We start from the raw sequence: 27,896 nt of genomic DNA, 5'->3' as shown, positions 1-27,896 counted from the left end.
TAATATTCCCTGAATTACCCCTGATATCTATTGAAGCCCTCTATGGCCTTATGGAATTCTTCTGAGACGCCCCTAAAACCCCATCGGATTATCCTCGAACAACCCCCTGAAACGCCTCTGAGACCTCCAGGTTACCCTTTGAAACTCGTTGGGACCCCTGAAATGCCCCTGAAGCATTCCTTTACTCTCCACTATAAATGGCCCCTGGCCGCTGATTCCACAGTCGAAACACCCTTAAAAGACTATTGAAATCCCCTGAATAAATCCCCTGAAACATCCTTCTGAAACGCGCCTGAAGCTCCTTGGAATTCTCTTCTTTTGAGCTTCCTGGAAACCCCCTTGTCTCCATCTCAAATGCTCAGGAGCTATGCTCATTTTTTATTAATGCACTCCTGCTATTTATGTGCATAAAAAGAGGTTCCAGTATAGGGTGCGTGTACCAATTATGGCACTACCTAAGGGAAGCTATTCATACACAAATAACGAGAAGACGAACGAATGTTATCAATAAGTTAAAGGACAGCTTACAGGAAAAATAAAGAAACGGAGCCAAAACTATTTTAGTATTGATTACAGCGTGTGCCAATGATAGGAACACTGTACCAGTTATGGTTACATATTTTAACTTCGGTTCCTTTTCGCACTATTTGCATGCATTCCTTATGGGGTTAGCCATAACTGGTACACTATGGCGAAAAAGGGTGCAAGGAATCCGAAATTTTAAGGAAAATGATTTATTTCTACCATGATTGGAGGAAAATGTGAAGTTCAAATGAGTCCGAATATCTTTTGTGAACGTGATCTGTTGTTCACAAGATTTTTCTTGTTGATTTACATCGTTAAATGGTGAAAATTAACTATGGCGAATAATTGGTACTATAGCCATAATTGGTACACTTACCCTACTACAATTCTATCGCGAATTTCTCCAGCGTACTGCCCTACAATTTTTCTTTTATTGGAGCCATTTCAATGGTAAATATAATTCACTTTTCTTCTACATCTATAGGAAATTGACCTTGCTAACGTATAGTAAAACCGCTTAAAAGCAGTTATTTTAATTTTGGGCGCTTCAGCGTACTTGATCAGCCGCGTCTAACATGGAAATCGAAGCAGTTGACCTCGTACCGCATTGTTGTCTTCTTCTTGTTCCTGATCATTGCGGATTTGATCACTGCCCGTGGACTTTATCTAGAAACTCCTTGAGAGATTTCTCCAAGATTATTTTGAGGAATTTCTCTCTCCTAGGGGTTCCTTAAGAGATTTTTCCTAGAATTCCTTGAGAAAATTCTTTTCAAGCCTCTTGCGGAATTTCTCTAGGGATTTCTTCACAGATTCCTACTGGAACTAGGATTTCTCCTAGAATTTTCGAAGGATTTTCCTGGAATTTCTTCAAGCATTTCTTCATAAACTTCTTAAGGGACTCCTCCAGAAATGCATTCTTTTTTAGGAATTTTTCTCCAGGGATTTCTTTAGGAATTTTTCTGGAATTTATTGAGAGATTTCTGCTGGAATACTTGGAAAGATTTCTACAGGAACTCCATCTGGGATTTCTACTCAAACTCCTTCAAATATTTCTCTAAGTACTTCTTCAGGGACTTCTACAGCACTCTTAAAAAATTAGGAACTTACACGTGACGTAAACCATCAACGTACGTAAACATTTCATGACTGAATGGCAAATTTGACTGAATTTTACATCAATCATGTAAGTTCGAGTTGGTTGCACAAGATGTCAACAAACCTATCTGACCAGATAGGTGGAAACAGTTTTACATTTATCGTTTTTCTCACAACTCGGTGATACAGCCGAGAGGTATAGTACGTGCCTCTCAATCAGCGGACCAGAGTTCGAATCCAGTTAATTATTTTACTTACATATGTTTTATCTCTCGCTTTGGCTCTAGCGACTGCTAGCTCGACTTTATTTGTGATAAAAGACGTAAATTTGTGTCAAACGGGCCGCTCCTTTTATGTGCATCCAATTGAACTTAAATTTACATGATTTTTTCTAAGAGTGAGGAACTTCTTCGTGGATATCTATAGGAGCTTCTTCAGGGACTCCTTCTGGGATTCCTCCAGAATATTTTTGGTTGATTTTTCAAGGATTTGTTTCAGAAATTCCTGCTGGAACTGTTTAAGGGATTTCTACTGGAGTTCGTTGAGGAATTTTTTCTAGAATTTCTTGAGTGACTCCTCCTGGAACCCCTTCTGGGATTTCTCCAGGAGTTTATCCACGAGGAAGTGCGTCAGGGATTTTCCGTGGATTTTTTTTTTCAGGGATTGCTTCAGAGCTTCTTCCTGGAATCCTTCCGAGATTTTTCTTTGATTTTTTCGAGAGATTTCTCCAGAGTTGCTGCGGAATTTTATCCTGTATTCACTGGAGAGATTTTTCATGGGATTCCTCCACGATCTTTTGGGATTCTTTCAGAAATTCTTCGGTAATTCCTCCTGGATTATTCTCAGAGATTTATCCTTCAATTTCTGAAGAGATTTCCCAAGGAATTCCTTTAAAGAATTGTCCAAGAACGCCTTCTGGAAAATCTCTTGCAATTCCTTCAGCAATTTCTCCAGAACCTTCTTCAGTGATTTCTCCAGGAACTTCTACAAGAACTCTTCAAGGAACACCACCTGAAGTTCTTTGATGGATTTCTTCAGGAATGCGTTTGATAATTCCTGCTAAAATTCTATGCGGGATTTCTTCTGAAGTTCCTGGAGCAATTTCTTCTGAAGTTCCTTGAGCAATTTCTTCTGAAATTCCTTGAGCAATTTCTTCTCGATGATTCCTGCTGGAATTCTTTGCGGGATTTCTTCTGAAGCTCCTTGAGCAATTTCTTCTGAAGTTCCTTGAGCAATTCTACTCTAACCCCTTGGGGGATTTCATAAGGAACTTATTCAAAGATTGCTCCTGTAGTTTCGTCAGGGATTTCTACAGGAATTTCTCCTTGCAATCTTTCAGGAATTTCTTAGAATTCCCTCTAGAAAATCCGTAAGGAATTTCGCTTGGAGTTCATTTATGGATTCCTGTAGATGTTATTTTCAGGGATTATTCCATTAGTACATTTGGAGATTTTCCCTTGTATTCTTTGAGGAATTTCTCCAGGAATTGCTTTAGGAATACCTTCGAGGATTTCTGCTGGAATTCTTTGAGGGATTTCTTCTGGAGGGATTTCCTCCATATGTTTCGTCAGAGATTACTCCAGGATTTTTTTTTGCAATCTTTCGGGAATTTCTCAGAATTCCCTGTGGAAAACCCGTAAGGGATTTCTCTTGGAGTTTATTCATGGATTCCTGTAGATGTTATTTTCAGGAATTCTTCCATTACTACTTTTGGGGATTTTCCCTGGTATTCTTTGAAGAATATCTCCAGGAATTGCTTGGGAAATTTTTCCAGTAAATGCCTTAAAGAAACCAATTTCAGGACCTCCTTCGGGTATTCCTTCAGGTATTCTACCAAGAGTTCCTTGTGTTTCCTTCAATAGTTTCTTCAATGATTCCTCAAGGAGTTTTCCAGAGATTCCCTCAGGAACTCTTCTAGCGATACTCCCAGGACCTCATGAGTTCTTCTAGGAGCATTTTTCATGGATTCTTGCATGACTCATTTCAGAGAAACAAACTCCCACGCATACGGAAACGCCTTTTAAAATGAATTTTCTGCAAAATATCATCGTACAGCTTCTTTTAATGGTTCCTAATGAAGCTTGCTCAGCGATTCCACCTGAAGCACTTTTGCGGATCCTTCAGGAGTTTCTCATGTGGTTTTTCGTATATTAAGCTAAGTGATTCTTCCATGAGTTTTAACAAGGATTCCTCCAGGAACTCCAGGGATACTTCCAGGAGTCTTTTCAGAGGTTTCTCCAGGGGTTCCTGCAATGATTCCTCCTGAAGAACACTCAAATAACTTTCTAGGGGTCCTTTCAGGGATACCACCATCAGTTTCTTCTGTGATTTCTCTAGGCAAGCCTAGCTTGCATATAGCATTCGATAAATAATTCACGAAATCCAGCGCATGAACAAAATCTCATTCAAATTGAAAAATGTCGAGTCAGTTAGTGTGGTCTGGAAATAGTCTGTAACAGGCTAGGTAACAGGTGAAAACTTACATTCGTCTATCTTCTAATCAAAGTCATTGTAGTGCAACATATTTCTTATCATCACTCCGCACGCATCATATCGCACTCGCACGGTAGAAAACGTTAGCAGTGCTTAAGACAACAACAGCAACGACAGTCACCCGATCCACATACCACTCAGTCGGCAAATTCCTTTTGTACTCCCGAGTTTCCCAGGTCACCGTCACTCGCTCACCAGCCAGTACAGGCTGTCGTTGCTTCCCATGTAAGCTCAAAAGCACACAGAACCGAGTGGAGCCCCCCGCCCCCCTCCGCACGGACAATATCTTCTTTAAATAGCTTTGATTTTATTGCAAATATCCATTAATGTTTGAGAAAATTATTTACAGTACCAATTAACATCGAGATTAAAGATGATACTGATGTTTTTGTGCTATTCTTTCTTTTTGAAATTGCACCGCACCGAGGTTCCGACAAAGCCATAACGATCAAACCGCGGCGGTTGCGACCTTTTCCGCGGACCGATCGGCATCCGCCGCACGTAGGTAGGTATAGAGTGGCGGGCAAAAGAAGCCAACGGAAAAATGTGTATCGCACACACATCTTCGGTCAACCATTCAGTCGAGCCAGCAGCCCATCCACGATCCATCGCAAATCGGCGGCCGCGACGGTGAGCCAACAAGGACAAAAAACCACGGGAATGCGTCTCAATCTGCTTCACATTTTCACAACTATTCTATTTATCTTCACCTATCCCCATTTGCCATTAGAGCAACAGCCATCGCCATCGTCGTTGCGCTGCCGGCATCCCCATTCAGGGATGCCAGGCTGGTTTGTGTTAGCTCTAATGAAAACATCAATTTTCCATATCGATAATTCACATTCAGAAGAATGCATAGCAGAATATTGTAATGTGGGATTCCTCCTGCAGTTTCTTCTGGAATTTTACTTAACAGTTCTTTCTGGGAGTTTTCCTGATATTTTTCTAGGTTTCTTCAAGGATTTCATTTTGAGTTTCCTCAAGTTGTTCTTTTTTTTAACTCCTCAAGAAGTTACTTCTAAGATTTTTCTGAAGTTTCTTCTGGCATATAGCTAGAGGGTCCCCCATGAATTTCATCTGATATCCCTCAAAAAATCCTACCGAGTTTGTTCAAGTAGTTCATCAGATTTTTTTCAGGAATTCCTTCAGGTATTTGCTTCTGATATTCTTTCAAAACTCTCTTCTCTGATAACTGAAGGATTTCCTTTTGGTATCCCTCAAGGATTTCCATGAGATTTCAACTGGAGCTCTTCTTAGGGGTTCCGAATGCCATTTGGCCAAACGCCATTCGGCCGAAAGGGTCGTTTGGCCGAATGCTGTTTGGCCGAAAAAGGAATGCCACTGTTTCCTATATCATTATAACTTGAAAGAAACCCCTATGATTCAAAGAAGAAAAATCTGTGACAAAAATAGTCACAGTTTCAACGCCAACTATTTCCTTCATGGTAAACTAGAAAGAATAGCCTATGCTTAAAAGAAGGAAAAATTTCTGATGATCATATTGGCGACTAGAATGTTATCCAGACTTTGCCCACGTCTCTACATTCTTTTGATCATAATTCGGCGAACCGCATTCGGAAAAACGGCATTCGGCCAAATGGCTGGACACCCTTCTTAGGGCTTCCGCTGTTGATTCTTCAAGGATCATTCCAAGATTTCCTTCATGGATTTCTACAGAAGGATTTTTTGAGATGATGGTAATTTAGAGAATTCTTTCTGGGATTTCTGCTGGGAACCGAAACGTGTTTTTTTCTAAAACACTACTACTATATCAGACATTTCTTCTGGGATTCCTCTAAAAGAACTCAACATCTTTTTGAAAATCTCCTGAGCTTTCTTCTATGATTTTTTCACGTACGATTAGTTGTGTTCTTCCAAAATTTATTCTGGTAATTCTTCAGGATGTCTCTTTGAGATTCCTCAAGCAGTCTTCTATGAGACTATTTGAGGAGTCTATTTTGATGTTTTGCCTTTCTCGTACACTAAGTGTACTGGAAAGGCTATATGTTCACTCCAAAAACGACTTTTTGATAGAAGGCTCGGAAGGTCAAGTCACATATACCAATCAACTCAGCTCGACGAATTGAGGTGATGTCTGTGTGTGTGTATGTGTGTGTGTGTATGTGTGTGTGTGTGTATGTGTGTGTACAAATAAACTCACATCACTTTTTGGCAGTAAACCTCAACCGATTTTAATGACCGACGGTTCATTCGACGCGGAATCTGGTCCCATTGTTTCCTATTGAAAATGGTTCGGATCGGTCCAGCCGTTCCGGAGTTATGGCCATTTAGGTGTTCCGGACCAGTACCCTTGGAAGGGGCCATACATAAAAATGTAACAAACACATACATGCGACACATCAAACTACGGCATTTTGGATAACCTGATGAACAGTCAGCAAGAAAACAGTCTCAGACCATATCTGAACCGGAAGTGTTCCGGAACCGGTTCCGGGAGTCCCGCCGGAAGTGGCCAAATATAGAAGTGAACCAAATCCATGCATGCGACACATCAAATTGCGGCATTTTCGATAACCTGATGAATAGTCAGCAAGAAAACAGTCTCAGACCATATATGAACCGGTAGTGTTCCGGAACCGGTTCCGGGAGTCCCGCAGGAAGTGGCCAAATATAAAAGTGAACCAAATCCATGCATGCGATATATCAAAGCGCGACTTTTCTGATAACCCAATGAAAGGTTGGCATAAAAAAAGACTCAGACCATATCTGAACTGGGAGTGTATCGGAACCGGTTCCGGATGTCCCGCTGGAAGTGGTCATATATAAAAGTGATCCAAACCCATACATGCGGCACATAAAACTACGGCATTTTCGATAACCTGATGAGCAGTTAGCAAGAAAACAGTCTCAGGCCTTATATGAACCGGTAGTGTTTCAGAACCGGTTCCGGGTGTTCCGCCGGAAGTGGCCGTATATAAAAGTTGACAAAACTCTTGCATGCGGCAAATCAAATCACGGCTTTTTCGACAACTTGATGACCGGTTATTGAGGAAGTAGTCTAAGACCACATTATGGACTGTCAGTAGTGCCGAAACTAGTTCCCTTCGAAAGCGGCTAAATATAAAATTGAACCAAACCCATGGCTTTTTTAATAACCTAATAAACTTTAGCAAGCAAATAGGCTCAGACTATTTAAGAGACTATCGGTAGTGTTTCGCAACCGGTTCCGGGCCGGAAGTGACACCAAACCCATGCATGCGATACCTCAAATCACGGCTTTTTAGGTAACATGATGAACAGTTGCAAGAAAATAGACGCAAGCCCTATCAGTGTGTTACTATCAGTGTTGTCCCGCCAGAAATGATCAAATGTAAAAGAGAACCAATACATGCGACATATCGATGACTTATTCAGTAACAAGATAAACGGTTAACCAACAAATAATCTCAGACCATATTTGGGAGAACCGGTAGTGTTCCAGAACTGGTGATAAGACGAGTAACGCGTCGGAAGTGGTAAAATATAGATAGGAACTAAACCATAGCGGCGTTTTTGATAATCTGATGAACGGTCAACAAGAAAACAGTCTCAGGCCACAGTAGTTCGGAATCGGTTGCGGGTGTGATTTGATAGAAGTGAACCAAAACCATGCATGCGATACATAAAATCGCGGCATTTTCAAAAATTTGCCGAACGGTTAGCTAGAAAATAGCCTCAAATCACATCAATTTCCGGCTTTTCAGGTCACGTGATGAACAATTGGCAAAAACATAGTCTAAGACCATATTTGAAACAACCGGAATCAGTTCCAGGTGTCCCGCCGGAAGTAGTCAAACGTAAAATTTAACCAAACCCATGCAAGCTGCACATCAAATAGCGGAGTTATAAAGGTTAACCATTATGTGTCCGGCAAATTTTTTGCTTTTTTCCAAACCGTGTATTTTATGCCGTTTTTCTTTTTGATCCAGTTCCAACCTGGGTTGGAACTGGATAAGATCACAGTTTGAACCCCAATCCGACTTCGGTTTCGCATGTACTAAAGTTTGTTTGATGTTGCTTGTTTACACATTTTCCGCCAATCCAGTTCCAACCCAGGTTAAAAAAATAAAAACGGCATTAAATGGGTGCTGGGTACCCGGGTACCTTGCCGGCCACATAAGGGTTAACAAAATAAATGTCAAAGCGATAAATCAAATTGTGGTTTTTTGATAGCATGTAAACGTTGAGTAAGATTATAAGTGAAGAAATGGTCAAAGTCTTCATATATGCAAGAGAACAAAATCGAGACCAAAGCGATCTCTTAAAATCACACCATTTCAGATTCCTGCGGTGTAAATGCATAGTAGGATGGCTCAACGTTTTATGGAAAAAATATAATTTAATCGCATCAACACCTTACACAGTTTTTCAATCTTCAATCTCCTTATGCTTCTAAAATTACCGCTCACAATTTGGGTGCGGCTGGTTGAGCCCTCACTCTTCTCATTGCGATTGAAATTTGAATGGAAAATTTAAATATATTTTCTGCATTTTTCTCGTAGGCTCGTAGGAAGGTCAAATTTTACATGAATCGTGTTACCAATGATAATAAAATATAGCCCAAAGTGTGCTGAAATAAACATTGGCGAAGATCACAAAGTGATCTGTGATTGTGAATAGAGTTAACCTTCTTCATGCATTAGCTGACGCTCACCCCGCTGCCGTATTGGATGGAATGGGGTCATAATGACTCCAATACACGACTAGGCTTAAGGTGGTCAAGCAGTCAACTGAGAGGTCTGATATTTTTCTGCTCTGTTTTGCTGTTGAACATAACATCGGAATATGTATCATCAATAAGTTTCGAAAATCGATGATGGCTTTGTTAAAATTGTTGCTATTCTATGTAAAGTGTTTTCAAGATTCAGGAACATTTTGGCAAACGTCGACGAAAAGTTCATGAGTACATATTCAACGAGAAAGGCACTATCACCACTAGGTGGATTAATCTGGGTTTTTTTTAATTACTTCTGTATCCTCTAAAGATCTTCTTGTAGAATGTTTTCAATTTATTTTTCTGGCCCTTTTTGGATATTTCTCCAGTAGATCTTTCAGGTATACTTCATGGAGTTCGTTATGCGATTTTTTACTTTACAAAAAAAAGCCTGATGATATTTCAAAAAGAACTCCAGGATGAATAAGAGGAAAAACTACGAAAGGAATCTCTAGTATAACCCCAGAAGGAACTTTTTGAGTGATTGAGTGAAAGAAATCCGCGAGGAATCTGAAAAAAAAACTTCCGCTAGTTAATGCTAGTTCTTTACGCAATTAAGATTAAGCCAAAATACCGTCTACCCACGTTGGTTTGAACGACACCTCACACAAACCAACGGGTTTCATTTTTAATTTGATCTTCTAGTAACCCTGTTAGCATCGGAAATCGGAATGTGATTAGGATGAATGAAATGTTATTCTTAATCATCCATCATTATAAAAATTCATAAATAAACATTACCGCTCTGCTGTGAAAGTTGCATTTCGAAGAGTGATAACTATTGCATTATAAAGAATATTGAAGAGGGAGAGTAGATGAAAATTCAAAACTTTTACCCAGCCGTAATTGATGGATGCTCCCTTATGTCTGGCATCACTGGTCCTATCGCCAACAACAGCACCAATGGAATCTGCGAGGCTTGCCAGTTCTACCAACTCCCTTTTACCAGATTACTCATCCAGCTCCCAGAGGTATAGAAAGTGAACGGGTATGGATTTTACGTCGTCATCATCTAGAACTTTAGCAGCGATAAAAATGCGATTAAAAGTCAATCCCCTCGCGCCGTGTGTTCTTCGCCGATCAGACTGATCTTTAAGCCAGCCGCGGTGGTATAGAGTTAATTGAATGACGCCACATTGTTGTGGCGGCTGATGATGAGCTGTTTCGTGCCCTATCTGATGGTTTAATTCGAGTGGTTTGTACCCGACATAAAATCGTAACGATTATGGTTCATCATCATCAGCTGCGAATGCGCAGGCATGGTTTGACCCAGCATGATCGTAAACTATCGCTGGTGAAGTTTACCTGTAGACATGAATTTTGATTCAATAGTTGCTTCTTTGGTGGTGCTAGTACCAACAGTAGGTTTACAAGGTGTTACATAGAACTATTTATTACAACTTACTTTCTAACCTCACCGGTCAGACTATGGCCTTAAAGTATTCGCTGCTGTACATAGTAGCGGGCTCCATTCTACTCGGTCCATGGCTGTGTGTCTCCAGTTCCGCATTCTGCGAAGGGTCCACAGATCGCCCTCCACTTGATCGACCCATCTAGATCGCTGCGCACCACGTCTCCTTGTACCGGTCGGATGACTCTCGAGAACCATTTGAATCGGGTTGCTATCCGACATCCTGATGACGTTACCCGCCCACCGTAGCCTCCCGATTTTCGCTCCTTCCGTTCCAAAACTGCAAGGGCGCGTTGGTCCTCTGCAAGTAGAATCCATGCTTTGCGCCCATAGAGGACTACTGGTCTAATCAGCGTTTTGTAGATAGTTGACTCCGTATGACGGCGAACTTTGTTCGATCGTAGAGTTCTGCGGAGTCCAAACTAAGCTCAATTTCCTGCCACAATGCGTCTCTGAATTTCTCTGCTGATGTCGTTGTTGGCGGTCACCAGTGAGCCCAAGTACACGAATTCTTCAACCGCCTCGATTTGATCACCGTGGATAGAAATACGGGGTGGCGGGCGTGGTCATCCCTCCCTGGAGCACTTTGCCATCATGCACTTTGTCTTCGACACAATAATGACTAATCCAATTCGCCTGGCTTCACTGTTTAGTCGGATGTACATACGATTCCGACGGAAACGACGGAGCTGAACGGACTTCGTGAAAATCGTTCCACTCGTGATTATCCCCGCCCTTCTTATTACACCCTCAAAATCAATGTTGAACAGCAAGCACGAAAGACCTTACCGTAACCCTCTGCGACATTCGAAAGAACTCGAGAGTGTCACTGATATTTGAACTACGCACATTACTCGATCCATCGTTGCCTTTTTTTTTCTTCTAAACCATAGGGGGATAATCTGCTCAGCAGACACCCGAACAGGAAGGTTAGGGTAGTGTGGGGCTGAGGCCGTCTTCTACAACAAAAGTAAAAGCCAGGACTACTCTCTCCTTGTACCCACTAAACCATTCCTATGGACGCCAAACCCTACGTCTCTCCGGAATCACCAAGAAGGTATTGCTCCAGAGAGGGGCTAGTGCACATCGAACCCTCAAGGTTAGCTGCGTAGCCTAGCAGCATCGAACATCGATGACTCGCTCTGGAGAGTCCATCACGGTAACATGTTGGCGCTTAGCCAGTTTCCCGAGTGGTCCTCGCCACTCCCTTTGTCCTCGGAAGGCGGGCAGGGTCAACCCCGCCCGCGCCCAACTGCTTTGCAGACATCAAGAACTAATGCCCATGTGCAACCCGATCTGACCTGCTGAAGGCAAGGGTATCACTACCCTTCAGGCCCTATCAGCTGCACCAGAAGGTTGCTGACAGCAGGGTCTCCACCTGCCCCGACCCTTGCCGGGGACCCCTTTCCAACCGCGGGATCGGATCCAACCCAGTAGACAGACGCCACGACAGCACCACTATGGGGACTTCCTCTCCGCGACCACTTAATCGCTGTAAGGATCGATCTCGACCGCAGGGCACCGGTATGACCTACGAAGTGACTTCGAACCCCTGGACCACCTCTTGTGCTGCATCTCGACTAGCCATTCTCCGAGTCCACGCGCCACCTCCTCTGTAGCTCCCAGACGATATGGGTGATAGCCGTTGAAACGGCGTTCCAGCCAAACTCATCCCTACACATCCTCTGGACCAAGTTGTCCGGGTTTGTTTCCTCCCCGCATGTGGCAAGCATGCGGTCACGCATTGTGCCAAAACGCGGGCACACGAACAAAACGTGTTCCGCCGTTTCCTCTAAACCATTGCACGCTGGGCATTCGGGAGAATCCGCATGCCCGAAACGGTGTAGATACTGTCGGAAGCAACCATGACCTGTAAGGACCTGTGTCAGGTGGAATGTAACTTCCCCATGGCGCCTTTTAATCCAACTATCTACCCTCGGTATCAACCTATGGGTCCACCTTCCTTTGGTGCAACTGTCCCACGCGCGCTGCCATTTGACCATAGAGGCCATCCTGACAGTCCTGCGTATGCCTCTTGTGCCGCGCATTTCGAAGCACTCCATGTCCTCACTGATAAGAATGCTGATAGGCACCATACCAGTAATGACGCAGAGAGCGTCGTGTGACACGGTACGGTACGCGCTCGCAACCCTCAGGCACATAAGCCTGTAAGTACTTTCCAGCTTCCGTCGGTAGCATTCAGTACTTAGCGCGGTGCCCCACGCCGGGCCGCCATACCTAAGTATGGATGTAGCAACACTATCCAGAAGCTTGTGCTTACTGGCGTACACCGCAGCAGAGCTATTGGACATCATCCGGGACAGTGCCGCAATTGCTGTGGAGGCTCTTTTACAGGCATAATCGACGTGGCTACCGAAGGTAAGCTTATCGTCGATCATCACGCCCAATTATTTGACGGAGCGCTTTGACAGTGCACTCTCCCACACTGATCTCCGTCTGCTGCTCCGACTTCCGGTTGTTAACAACCGTCACCTCTGTCTTGTGGTGAGCCAGCTCCAGTTTCCTGGATCGCATCCACGTCTCCACAACCTTGATCGAGTGGTCGGTAGTAAACTTCACCTCCTCGATCGTTTCACCGTAGACTTCGAGCGTAATGTCGTCGGCAAATCCGACAATCTCCACTCCCACTGGGTACTCTAACCTCAGTACCTCTTCGTACATGCCAATCCATAACACCGGACCCAGGATGGAACCTTGCGGGACTCCTGAGGTTATGTGAAAGCACTACCGACCCACCTCCGTGTCAAAGATTAGTTCACGAATCTTGGTGTAACTTCCGAGAATCTTGTACAGGTACTCCGGTATTCCCAGACGCAAAAGCGCATCGGCAATAGTAGACCAGGTGGCGCTATTAAACGCATTCCTTACATCCAGAGTCACTACCGCGCAAAAGCGAATCCCCCTCCTAAAAGGCTCGAGTGCTTTCTCGGCGGTTTTTGTAACCGACAAGATAGCGTCTACGGTGGACCTCCCCTTCCGGAAGCCGTAGTGGTTGCTTGAAAGACCATTTTCGCCCTCGGTGAACCTCAACATTCTATTGAGGATGATCTTTTCGAGCACCTTCCCCGCCGTGTCAATCAAGCATATTGGTCTATATGCCGACGGGTCTCCGGGTGGTTTGCCCGCCTTTGGCAATAGTACCAGGCTCTGCCTCTTCCTGCTTCTGGGAAAACTCCCTCGTCCAGGCATTTCTGCATAGCAGACCTGAACATCTCGAGAGCCTCTGCAATAGCTACTTTTAAGGCCAGGTTCGGAACTCCGTCCGGACCTGGGGCCTTACCTACGCTAAGGAACTTAGCTATCCCCGCAAGTTCCACATCGGTGACCCTCTCCTCATCACCAGCCCCAGTCCCCGGCTGTCCTACGAAAGGAGGCAAAGGACTAGGATCATGACGCGGAAAAAGTCCTCCAATTATCCCTTCCAACATCTCTGGAGATTGTTCTGTAAGAGCCATCACACCTCTCGTCTTGGCCATAACGATCCTGTAGGCGTCACCCCTCGGGTTCGTATTGGCACTCTGACAGAGACCCTCAAAGCAGGCCTTTTTGCTTGCTCTTATCTCGGTCTTAAGCGCGGCTTTTGCAGCGGCGAACACCACCCGCCGTTCGTTTCGCTCTTCCTCTGATCGTGCTTGCTGTATCCGCCGCCTAGCCCGTAGGCAGGCGCGGCGCAGGTCCGCAATCGCGTCGGTCCACCAGTAAGCCGGTGGCCTCCCATTTCTAGGGTGGACTCGCCTAGGCATGGTCGCATCACACGCACGTGAGAGCACCGCTACCAGCTCGTCGCCGTCTAAACCGATTAAGTTTCGCTTACGGCGGGGCGCCTCCCTAAATACCCCTTCGTCGAAGTATGATGTCTTCCACCTGCGAGGGCTTGGCCTTGGCCTAGCCGCCTCTTCTTCTATATCACGGGTTCCCAACCGGTGGTCCGCGGCCCCCTGGGGGGCCGTGGAGCCAATCTAGGGGGGCCGTGATGTTACCAAAAAAACATGGTAAATTTTTATTTTTTTGTGCAAATTATACCAATTTTAAATCTTGTAATGAAAAATGAGAGATTGATACAAACCAGTGATTTCCGAAGTGGGCGATGAAGGAGGCGAAAATATTGCAAATTCAGAAATTTTGTCAGTACACTCATTGCACAATTATGGGTCACTCAAGGTACAATCATTTCATAATATGAATCGTTTTTTATACAAAAATAACACTTTCATTATTTTTATTTTATATTCTCTTCATTGAAATTCTTTTTTATTGTTTTATATAAAAATCTGCTTGTAAAATTCACTTTAGGCGGTGAAAATTACTGAAATGTTTGTGAATAATGAAAACCACAATTATGGGTCAAAATTGGCTGTGTAACAATTATGGGTCAATTTGTTGCCTATTATGGGTCACTCTAGAGGAATCGGCTGAACAATAATGTTTTATCTATTTCTTTCAATGAATGGTCACTTATTGTAGATAGATCAACTATAGTAGAATCTAAAACTGGTCTCAAACCTCTTAACGAAGCATGTTTTCACGATTTGGAATCAATTTTTCAAAATTGGGACAAAATCTCCAACACAACCACTGATAAACGCCTAAAAGTATGCAACGCCCATGTACGCAGAACTGTCAATATTATGCTGCACAAAAAGTGACCCATAATTGTGTGATTTTCGGTGTTCCTTGGCACAATAATGAGTCACTTAAATTTTGCCAGAAATAAGCTTTAATTGGCTGCAGTCACATGAATTTCTACATTTAGAACGTAAACTATACCTTTGTTCTGGTGACGATACCATTTCGCACTTGAAAATCACTAAAGCTCGCCTTTACGGAGCTTACGAAAGCAGCGCACTCACTTTCTGATGTTCACAATCGAAGCGTTACTTTGACAGATGGTTTTACGCCGAACAAAAAATTACTGAAAATATGTATGTTTTGCCTATAAGCTCGTGTGCGATACGTATAGTGACACAAAACAAATCAACTCATCAACGAAAAATGATAATGGCTAACAAAAGCTTGCAATTAATTAGTATTTATCTATTAAAGTACAAAGTGACTAATAATTGTGTGTGACCCATAATTGTGCAATGAGTGTAGTTCCAAGAAATATGTCCAGATGTTTATTCATTCATGAAGATGACATAATTTCAAAGTTGGTTCATGTATGGAAACAAATATTGTAAAATGTTTTTATTTTGGAACTGTGAAATCTAAAAACTTATTGAGAAGTTTTTAATCGATTTGATTTCATTTTAATGAATATTTAAGATTTATTTTTACTGAAATTGTAAAAGGAGGACATTTTTTTCCTGACTTGATAAGAAAATGTTATTTTATATTCATAGGCTTATTTTTTTTTCAGATCAAATTTATGGTAGAATATTCAATTTTTGATACAATTCACCTTCTTAAAAAATCATGAATTCAATTGTTTGTAAAACTGTCATTGTGGATATTTCAGAATAATTTTCTAGGAGAATTACGAATTTTGCTTATCACTAGGAGTGGTTTGGAAAACAGGAATTTAGCGAGACATTCGTTGAACCCTTTTAGGGATAACCACTACCAAACTCCCAAGAGCCACAATTTGAAGAACAAATTTTCAGTATAAAACGCTTTCAGAAGAATTTTTTTTCGGCTGTGCCGCTTTTCTTAAGCTATGACTTAAATTGAATGTACATGGTTTACGAAGTGTGAGTATCAATTAAAAAAAGTATCTTTGATCGTCAAAAATCCCTCCCGCAGTAAATTTCTGGCTGTGCCACTGTACCCCACTGTAATTTAATACATATTTTTGCTTAAAAAAATCTTTGGGCCACAGATGATTTGACAATTCTCAAAGGAGGTCGCCATCTCAAAAAGGTTGGGAACCCCTGTTCTATATGCTGTCTGCTGTTATTGTAGTCGATACTGTAGCGAACCACCAGGTGGTCGCTGTGAGTGTAGCCATCATCTACTCTCCAGTTCGAACTACTTGTTAGGCCAGGACTACAAAAGATCACGTCAATAATTAACTCCACTCCGTTTCGACTAAAGGTACTCTTGGTACCGACATTAGCCAAGTCGACATCTAAGATGGCCAGTGTTTCTACCAGGACCTGACCCCGCTGGTTCGTGAAACGGCTTCCCCATTCCACGGTCCAGGCATTAAAGTCACCCGCTCTTACCACCGGCCTTCGCCCTGTTAGCACGGTCGTTAAGCGGTCCAGCATTTGCGTGAACTGCTCGATCGGCCACCACGGAAGCGCATAACAGTTACAGAAGAAGACCCCGTTTACTTTGGCGACCACGAAGCCCTCATAGGTAGTAGACACCAACTCCTGGACGGGGTATATCCATCGTTGCCTTGCTTAATCGTATCAGTTTATCCGGTAATCCGCACTTGTGCATAATCTGCCATAACTGTTCTGGATCGATTGTATCATACGCCGATTCAAAATCGATGAACAAGTGATGTGTGGGCACGTTGTATTCGCGGCATTTCTGCAACACCTTGCGGATGCCGAACATCTGGTAAGTTGTTGCGTGTTCACCCATGAATCCAGCCTGATATTGCCCCACGAATTCTCTTGCATTGCAATCGATGATAGGCGGCGGCATAAAATTCGAAAGGGTATCTTGTAGGCAGCGCTCAGTAGTGTGATCGCGCGGTAGTTCCCGCAATCCAACTTGTCGCCCTTTTTGTAGATGGGACACACAATACCTTCCATCCACTCCTCCGGTAATACTTCCTCCTCACAAATCTTGTTAATGACCCAGTGTAGTGCTCTCACCAGTGCTTCTCCACCGTATTTTAGAAGCTCGCTTGATAGTTGATCTGCTCCAGCGGCTTTGTTGTTTTTCAATCGGCCAACCTCCTCCTCAATCTCTTGAAGGTTAGGGGCTGGTACTCTTTTTTCCTGCGCACGTACTCCTAGATCCGATACCACGCCACCTTCGGTGCTTGATTGTTGCCATTGAGGTGCTCATCGTAAAGCGGCCGAGATCTCTCGACCAGCTCGTGAAAAGATTCCCGTAATTGTCACGGCACATGTCGGCTTGTGGCACAAAGCCTCTGCGTGAGCGGTTCAGCTTCTCGAAGAGCTTCCGTGTGTCCTTAGCGCGGTACAGTACAGCTCTTTCATCACTTCGCGATCTCGTTCTTGCTGTTGGCGCTTCTTTCTCCGGAAGACTGCGTTCTGCCTGTTCCGCGCCTCTCTATAACGTGCGTCATTCGCTCTCGTACGGTGTTGCAGAATTTTCACCCATACTGCATTGTTCTCGTTTTTCAACTGTTCACATTCGCTGTCGTACCAGTCGTTTCTGTGATTCGGAGCCGCGAAGCCTAGTGCTGCAACCAAGGTACTACCTATGGTGGATCGGATGTCCTTCCAGCCATCTTCAAGTGTAGCTGCGCCAAGCTGCTCTTCCATTGGTAGGGCCACTGCTAACTGCTGCTCGTAATCTTCAGCCACTTTTACGTTACGCAGCTGCTCGATATTGAGCCGCGGCGTTCGACTTCGACGCGTGGTAAGAGGTGGTAATAACCGTCGAAAATTTTGAGCGCGCATACAGCGACTAAGTAGTGATCCGAATCTATATTCGCTCTGCGGTATGTGCGGACATTGGTTATATCCTAGAAGAATTAACCGTTAATTAGAACGTGGTCGATTTGATTTTCTGTTTGATTGTCGGGTGATCTCCAGGCAATGTGATATAAAGGAGGTGGGGAGGAACTCGTCGTTAGCCTGTGTTAGTAAGAAGTAATAGTAAACATTTTTTGAGGGGAGGGTGGTGACGTCATACGAGCTCAACAACATCTATGTTGGTCGTGATGCTTGTTCTACCATCAGCATTCACACCGTTCTACCAAAGCGAATTGAGTTCGAAAATAAAATCACTATGAACAATGCTTGATGAAAACTTCTCTCAACTCTCTGCATTAGCTTAATATACAATGTAATAGGTCTAAAGCGTAAATATTCGGAAGTATTTCATTTTTGCTTTCCTTAACCAATGGCGCTGCTGGAGGACATCGTGCCTTTTACCGAGGTATCGCTGCCATTAGACCGGATGTTTTTCATATTCAGAAAATTTCACATCAAATTCAAAGCGAAATGATCCAGTAGCTGCATTTCAACCTAAAATAGATGAAATTGTTATGAAAATTATCAATCCCTAGATTTTTTCTCTGACGCTGCAAAACTTGCCCTCGTTTGTTTTTGAATAATAACATGCGAATCACCCTTGGTAACAGGCAGTGGGAAGGCTGAGAATTTGGGCGGGCGTTAAAAACCACAACAACCTAGACAACAACTGACTGTATGACGTCAAGCGTTGTCAAGATGCTGCGGGTTGCTAAGAAAAATATATAACAGCGCACTCACACTAGTAAAGAGCTGTGTATTATACAAAATGATCTCCACACCTTACTTGTATCACATTGATCTCCAGGTGGATTTGCGGAAGAAGAAGGCTTGCGGGGGAAGAAGGTGCTTCTGACTACCATACCACGGGAGGCTGCAAAGTTTACGCATCGCTGTTCGTTATCATTCGATACGGTGTGCAGGCTGTTTCGCCCGATTACCGGTCTGTACATTTCCTCCCTTCCTACCAGCGCGTTCATGTCGCCGACAATGATTTTCACGTCACGCGGCGAGCAACAATCGTATGTTTGCACTAACTACGCGTAGAACATTTTTTTTCTCGTCATCAGGTGGCCAGTGCACGTCGATGATGCTGTAGTTGAAGAAACGGCCCTTAACTTTCAACATGAACTGTCGCATCTTGCCCAACACTATAAATCCTGTTCCCAGTTCATTGGTGGTGGCACAGCTTTGGTGGAAGGTAGCCGCTCGATGCCCGCTTTTCCACATTTTCTGTTCAGTCCAACAAAATTCCTGCAACGCCATGATGTCGAAGTTGCGGGTATACAGTTCGTCGAAGATTATTCCCAAGTAACCAAAAGTTCAGATAAAAGGGTACTTTATAAGCTAAGCAGCTTGTTCGAGGTCGCTCATTAGCCTTCTAAGCAGCTTCATTTTTAAGTAATTTTGGAACTTGAAAGTTCACATAAGCACGCTGCATAGCCTTCTAAGCAGCTTCTGACTGAACTTTGACAAAACTCATGCAGAAAAAAAATGTGTTTGTCAGAATCACAACCCTGTTGGTGGGGGGTTTGTGATTCACGTCTGGAAATTGCTTCTAATAATTATATTTTCACACATGTCGCTGCTATGTAGATTTGAACTGGATCCTCCTGCGTGATAGCCATCCGACTTACCGCTGCGCTGACAAAGTCAAGCTAACTTCACTACTGTACAAATGTGCAAAACTAGCTGCCGACAGAAAAACGATTCAAGTCAGACTTTATCTGCTGTCCACTCAATCGCAGCTGCAGTACTGTGGTAGAGTGTAGGGTTCACACTCAGCGACTATCGGTTCGAATCCGATGGGCGACATTTTTTTTTGCTCAAGCCTAGTATTCATTGATTTGATAAATTCACATTTGTCTTTTATTCGTGTTCGCTTAAACAATTGTTTTCTGTAAAAGAAATAAATTTAATCTTCATTGAAACACAATGCTACTGAACTGAACTTCTATGAACTTGAAAGTTCCGACAAAGTTCCGACATACCATCTTAAGCAGCTTTAAAGTTCCGCGAAGTTCAGATAAAGTTCCGAATGGAACTTTCTGGCTGCTTAAGAGGCTAACAATGAGCCTTGCCGGAACTTATGACCGAAGTTCCAGCAAGGCTTATCATTAGCCTCTTAAGCAGCCAGAAAGTTTTGTTTGGAACTTTATCTGAACTTCGCGGAACTTGAAAGTGCATTTTGTCATGGGAAGCGGAACTTTTGGTTACTTGGGATTCTGTCACATCCTGCAAAACAAAGTGACTTGCAATTCCATGTAGCAAGTTCCCAATCGTAGTCCTTTTTTCGTCGCGTGGGTCTTTGCTGATTGTATAAAGTCATATTATCGCCCATTTTTGGGGGATTGACTGGCTGGCCCGCCAGAAGATCATTGTGCTAGTTCTGTTAAGCGTCCCAACCAACACTGGGACGACCACGCTGATGGGGCTACCACCTTTGGATCTAGCTGGGAGTGATGCAGCGTTTCTTACTCAGCCGCTGGATGCCAGAGCAGACGCTGTTTGAGCCGCACCTCCTTGGTGAACAGATGCTCGGGTCGGTGCACACAGCTCTTAGCTGGTGGTCTTTGTCATTGCTTGACCCGTGGAAACATGAGATAAGAACTTGTGAGGACCAGAGCTATGTTGAGCGCTCGCCTTATCGACTCACCATGTTGCGGCCCCCTTCCAGGATATCTTCAGAGATATTTACCGGCATGCCATCGATCAAAGCCTTCAATGATTTTTGCCGAGATTCTTTCTTTGATTTCTTCTGTTTTTCCTTAAAGATTTCTATCAAAATTATTTGCGACTTTTTTTGGATTATTTCCGAGACTCCATTAGGAATTCTTCCTAGAGTATTTTTGGGCTTTCTCTCGAGATTAGTTCCTGCATTCATTGAGGTTCCCAGTAGAGATCCATTCTTCTGGTAATTCTTCATTGATTGCTCACAGGATTTGTTTCAGAAATTACTTCTGGGTTTCCTTCAAGTATTCCTTGGTTTTTTTTTCTTAAGAAATTCCCCCCGAGATTTCTTCTTGGATTTCCTCTGAATTTCTTACGGTATTTTTTCTGCGAACTCTTCAGCGAATTACCCTTAGACTCCTTTCGAGATTCTTTCCGAGATTCCTTCATGGATCCTTCCCGGGTTTTCTTCAGAGATTTCGCCAGGGTTTCCATGAAAGATTCCTCCAGGATCAAGGGTTCCTCTCAGAATTCTTTCTGTAATTCCGTGAGGAATGCCTCCCGGGATCCCTTCGTTGATTCCTCTCGGGATTACTGTAAGTTTTTTTTTCGGGATTCTTTCATGGATATTTTCCAGGTTCCATCAAGGACTGCTCCCAGGATTCCTTAAATGATTCCTCTCGGGATTGATTCCAGCATATTTTCATGGGTTATTCCAGAGATTGCATCAGGGATTCCTCAAGGATTCTTTCTGGGTTTCCGGCAATCCTCTAGGTATTTATCCTGGGCAGCCTTCAAGGATTCCTTCCGTGATTTTATCTATGATTTTGCCCTGGTTTTCTTTGGAGATTCCTGCTTAGATTCATTCATGGACTGGTTCACGGATTCTCTTGGCCCTTTTCGGGATTTCTGAGATTCTTTCATTGATTTCTAGCGAAATATCTCTAAGGCTTCCGTTGGGGATTTATCCAGGATTTTTTCAGGAATTCCTTCAAAAATATCTTTCGTTTTTCCTTCATTGATTTTTTCTGTGGGAATTAATCCCAGTATTTCTTTGGGATTCCTTCCTGCCAATGTTTAATCAACAGACATTTTCAAGGATTTCTTCAGAGACTCCTGTCGCAATTCTTTCAGGGATTTCTTCGAAAATTACTCTTGAGATTTCTTCGGGAATTATTTCCGGGGATTCCAACATCAATTCCATTTGGGATTCCTCTGAAAATTCCATCAATGATTCCTTCAGTAATTTCTCCTAGGGTTTCTTCAGTGAAATTTTCTTAGAAATCTCTCCCTGGATTCTTCAAGAGATTCCTTCACGAAATTTAAAGACATTCCTTTTGAGATTCATTCTGAGATTATTCCAACATTCTTGAAGGTATTTTTGGCGGGATCGCTTCAAGAATTTGTTGAGAATTATTCCTGTTTTTTTCGGGATTCCTTCTGGATTTTTTCCGGGTTGTTTCCGGGACTCCTCCAAAAATTCATCCCTGGTTTCCTTTATTATGTTCTACATGGATGTCTTCCGAAATTCTTTCATTGAATCCTCCCGGGTTCAATTTCGGCATTCTTTCATGAGATTTTATTGGGAATGTTGATTTTAGTCATTTTACCAGCGATTCCTTTATTTCAATTTGAGATTGCTTCCCGAGAATCGTTCGGGGAATCTTTTCCAGATTATTCCTTCATCTATCTTTTCGGGATTTCTTCCAAAATTTATCCTGGGGTTGCTTCAGTGAATCATCCACGATTCTATCAGAGATTCTTCTTGAGTAACTTTCAGAGTTGCACCCGGGATTCCTTTAGGGGTTGCTGATGTGATTCCTCCTGGATTCTTTCAGGGATATCTTCCGATATTCCTCTTAGGATTTTTCCTGAGACTGGGATTCCTGCGATGCGGAGTAAGGGTATTCCTTCCTTAGTTTAGTGGCAATGGGATTCGAAGTCATTGGTTATGCAGATGATATCGTGATAGTGGTAAGAGGGAAGCATGATGAAACGCTATCAAACAGAATGCAAATAGCGTTAAACTACACTCTTGCCTGGTGTAAAGGAGAGGGATTAAACGTAAATCCCTCAAAAACTACTCTTGTAATTTTTACAAGAAAAAGAAATGTCAATATAAAGGCACCGTCCTTGGATGGGGTACAGTTGACATTCTCCTCCAGGGTGAAATATTTAGGAGTCATACTAGATAAAAAACTGAACTGGAGTGAACATCTAGAGCATGTAGTAAATAAGGCAACAACTGCTCTTTGGGCCTGTCGGAGAGTGATCGGGGGAAAGTGGGGGCTAAAACCCAGGATAGTTCATTGGATCTACCTGGCAGTTGTTAGACCCAAAGTCTCTTATGCCTCTCTAGTCTGGTGGCCTAAAACCAAAACCAAAACAGCCCAACGAGTGCTGGCTTAACTTCAACGTTTAGCAACAGTGTCAATAACAGGAGCTATTCGAAGTACTCCTGGTTCAACACTAGATGCCTTAATGCATCTGCTACCCTTGCACCAATTTGTGCAACTAGAGGCGAAGAAAAGTGCCTTGAAGTTAAAAAGATATAAGAACATCTTAGAAGGCGATCTAACAGGACATTTGAAAATCTTAACCAATGTTACTGTAAATCCACTAGTAATACAAAATGAAGACTGGATGGAACCAAAATTCATCTTAGATATACCATACAAAGTTTCGATTGATGATCGGAGCGTATGGGAATCAGGAGGACCAACGGTTCGACCAGGATCTATTGTATTCTATACGGATGGATCGAAAATGAGTGATAGAACTGGGGCTGGAGTATATGGACCCAGGACTAAACTCGCCATACCAATGGGTAAATGGCCAACGGTGTTCCAAGCTGAAATTCAAGCTATTTTGGAATGCGCTGCCATCTGTCTTAAAAGAAAATATAGACATGCGAATATCTATATCTTTTCAGACAGTCAGGCAGCTTTAAAGGCAGTCTGCACATTTGAATGTTATTCTAAGCTAGTATGGGAGTGCATTACACTACTGAAGGAACTGGCTGGAAGGAATACTGTAAAATTATTCTGGGTACCAGGTCATTGTGGAATTGCAGGCAACGAAATTGCGGACCAGCTAGCTAGGGAGGGATCTCTGGGTGCCTTGTATGGACCGGAACCCTTCTGTGGAGTATCATCAAGTGCTCTATCGATGGAGCTAAAAAAATGGGAGAAACAGAGCGTAGGAGCAAACTGGCATACTGCACCTGGAATATCCCAGTCAAAGAGATTCATCGTGCCAAGCGTGAAAAACACGAACACACTACTGAAACTTAGTAAACGCGAATTAAGTGTGTACACAGGATTGTTAACTGGGCACTGCCCATCTCGACACTTTCTATTGAAGCTCAAGAAGATTGAATCAGAAGAATGTCGGTTCTGTGGTTTCAACTCTGAAACCTCGGAACATCTACTTTGTGAGTGTAGTTTTCTCTTTAAGAAGAGAGAACGTTATTTCGGTGGATGTATCATGCATCCCCGAGATATCTGGTGGAATATAAATCCCAAGAAGGTAGTGGCTTTCATTTTGGAAGCTATTCCAGACTGGGGTATAATGCAGGCCTAAAAAAAAAACAATCGCTAGTTCTTAATACTAGTGAGTGTACTAATGTACTGCATAAAGCAACTGGGTCTTACCACAATAGATCAATTAATGGTCGCAGTGGTTGTGTACCCCTACAGGCAAAAAAAAAGGGTATTCCTTGAAAGGTGAACGCACCTGACTCCTATTTTCATTGGTCTTCGATAGCAGCATGCAATCGTTTCAGGTCCGACATCGACCAGTTGTGTAGTTGTAAGGGGACGAGGGGATCCAGAGGAGACCAATCCAGTGGTCTAACGATCTAATCTTAGCTCGATGTTTTTGGAGTTCCTGGTGCTAGTACGTGGATTTCCAGTTCACAATTTAAAATACACGCGCCATTTACAGAAACACTACTTAATAAAACCACATTTATTCGGACACTAACATCTTCATACTTAAAACTACATTGGAGCTTAAAAACTAACAAATTAAAATTTCGCGTGGGCTCGGTACCCAGTTATCTCTCCGGCGACCCAATTTCGACTGACTTTGATGGTGATCACGGTCAAGGGTCAGTGCATTGCAGTAGTCCATCGATGAGTCGAGAGCGAGGATCTCACTCTCATCCCGCCGTTATCAGTTCGGCTGCCGTCCCGATGATAGCAGTTGATGATGGCAACAGATCTTCTATTGGAAGCCTATTGTTGTTAGAGACCACGGTAGGCTGACCAGTAAACATATTGCTATAGCAGTTTCGCAGGTAGCTGTTCGGTCGATGGTGATATAATCATTGCAGTTGTGACTCAGGGATGTAGTCTGGGGTAGGTGGGATTCATTGGTCGCGGACAAAAGGGTGATAAGCTGCATGGTCTTACTGAATGGAAAAAAAATGAATTTGAACAAATGAGAGTGAAAGCGAAAGAGTCAACTAAGAGAAATTTTTGAGATAGGGTCTTGTACCATTTGGGCAGGTGTACCTATTTTGGGCACTTGACGCTATAACTAAGTCAATTTCAAACCGATTGATTTGAATTTTTGTACAGAGTTAGATGCTGTGCGTGCCTAACTCTATACAAAATTTCAAATCAATCGGTCTGAAATTGACTTAGTTATAGCGACAAGTGCCCAAAATAGTTATACCTGCCCAAATGGTACAAGACCCTATATAGGCATTTCTGTACTAATTCGTAATATGATTGTCCATGTTGTAATCCTTTAGAAAGTTATCATCTCTTGCTCTCGTTTAGAGTTGTTTTGTATCCATACGGATCAGAATGTAATGGTAGTACAAATATTGAGGTGAAACAGAGCTTCGAAAAATTATCGGATATTGAGGGCCTACATTGATGAATATGTTTTGTAACTACACCAAAGACTTCCAGTTTTATTCGTGAAATCATGCTTAACCCTAAAAGGGATACCTTCATGGCCTCAGTTTCGTCACCTCGCTGAGTGTGTTCCATCAAAGACGAGCTCTGAAAGGCGCCTGGGGTCCAATGGACCCCAGGTATCTCATTTAGGATTAATTTAATGCAACTTGAATATTTATAACACATTTATTGAAGATTTGAATTGTAAGACACCTTAGGGACTAACGAGTTAAGAAGAGTTTGGGACAACTGGAAGACGTTGCCAAAGCTATCATGGAAGCGATATAGAACTGTGGTTTTAGTTCCTTGTAACTCTTCGCAACACTTTGCACGTTAGCCAACGATTTCTTTTAAAATGTTTTATCCATTATCTTGGTCGGAATTTTCCATGTCAGCTGAAGTCTCCCACGAGCATCTGTCCTTATTCAGTCTGTGATCTTTTTCGTCGTGTACCCACGTTGAAATGGAACGGCATGCCCAACAAAAGCATCTGCGGTATTGCCCCGCCGCCACCAGAGACGCAGCATTGAGCGGGAAGAGTACACATTTCTGACAGAGGAGATAGAGTACAAGCTCGGTTGAGTGCGCTGTGGGACCGAGTAATAAAGTTTATCTATTTCGGTCCAGTCACGGGGAATTTGTTTTGCGCTGACCATTTACAGTGTCACTAAAGAAGCGACCGCCTGGAATGCGTCTGTCTACTGCTGTTGGCAAACGTGCGGGAAAGATCTTCTTCTGCGAAAGACACCTCGGTTGAGGCGTTTCGAGCAAGCCCCCGAAAGGGAACGTCTCCAGGGGGCACCAAAATTATAACGTCACGATCGTTTTGTCAAATTCATTCGGAGGAAAAATGTGACTTCCTCAAGATTGTGTCAGCATCGCTGCGGTGGGAGATCAGCACATTTCGTTTTTTTTTTCTCTGTAGCTCTCTTCGCTGTTGGTCCCGAACGTTTTACATTTTAATTATTCAACGCTTCAGTAGCCGCCGTGCGTGTCTTGGCCATAATAGGACCTGCCACCGATAGCGCGCGATAGCCAAGCACACCGCATCGGTGGCCTCCGGGTGTACGGGACTGCTGTTGTGTGATGTCAGATTTAGACCCAGAGAGCCCACCCGATAACGATAGGTGCGCAAAAATGGTGCGATAGGTGCTACAAGCTACCGACAGACGAACCACCGCAGATTTATGGTAGCGTCCAGTGAAACAACTTGCGCTATCAATACCTCCAATGGTCTTGAACGAAATATAATGAGGATAAAGATTGATTCGTTTTGAGCCTTTTGAGTGCCAAAGTGGATGAATCGTGCATTCAAAATCAGAATGCAGCCAATCGAAACAGCAGTCTTGTTTTATGCAACAAAAACGTTGAAGAATCGATAGAGGTCAACTCCTTAATACATCCTTCGCCGAAAACTTGCTTTCTGGACCAATGTGCCAAGATCCACCCCATATAAGTGAACACAAACAGGCGGAAGGGGAATTTGTAACAAATTCATGCCAAACTCGAACCTGGTTTCTTGCCCGCGGTCTTTGGCATGACCGACATTTAGTACGGGCAAAGTGGCGGGCGGCGGAGCGGTAGAGCTGTGCAAAGCGGCGGAACCAAAGTCGCACATGTACAAACTGAGATAATTAATTCCAATTGCCTTAAAATTGATGGAGTGCAATCACGATGGTGATGTAGTAATTATCACCGCCACCCCGTGCGTACAGATTCGTACCGCAGGAATGCGGGCGAGACAAATTGGTAACGAAGGCAAAAGCTATGGGGTGAGATTTTTCAGCGTAGCCAAAAGAAATCGATCTCGCTTTTTTTGTGGCGGTGAAAACGAAACGCGTACATTTTGGGGGACATTCGAAACCTGAAAAAGGTCTCCAAAATATTTATCGAACATGTGAACCATTTTTAAAAATAAATTCTTAAACAAAAGAATAACGAGTAACAATCGCTAACATTATATTTAAACATCAAGTAAACTCAAAGCCTCATAGGACAGCGAGCTCGTGGTCTATCCTTCTCCGCCACACACCGTTCTCCTGCACGCTGCCGAAGATCGTCCTTAGCACGCGTCGCTCGAAAACTCCGAGTGCTTGCAGGTCCTCCTCGAGCATGGTCCATGTCTCGTGTTCGTAGAGGACCACCGGTCGTATTAGCGTTTTGTACATGGTGCATTTGGTGCCTGGGTGAATCTTTTTTGACCGCAGTTTCTTCTGGAGCCCGTAGAAGGCCCGACTTCCGCTGATGATGCGCCTCCGAATTTCACGGCTCACGTTGTTGTCAGCCGTCAGTAAGAATCCGAGGTAGACGAATTCCTCCACCACCTTGAAAGTATCCCCGTCTATCGTAAAATGACTACCCAGACGGATCCGGTCGTGTTCGGTTCCGCCTAAAAGCATATACTTTGTTTTTGAGGCATTCACCACCAGTCCAAC

The sequence above is a fragment of the Aedes albopictus genome, chromosome 3 (assembly GCF_035046485.1).
Source record: "Aedes albopictus strain Foshan chromosome 3, AalbF5, whole genome shotgun sequence".
Lineage (NCBI taxonomy): Eukaryota > Metazoa > Arthropoda > Insecta > Diptera > Culicidae > Aedes > Aedes albopictus.
This window is presented reverse-complemented; position numbering follows the sequence as displayed.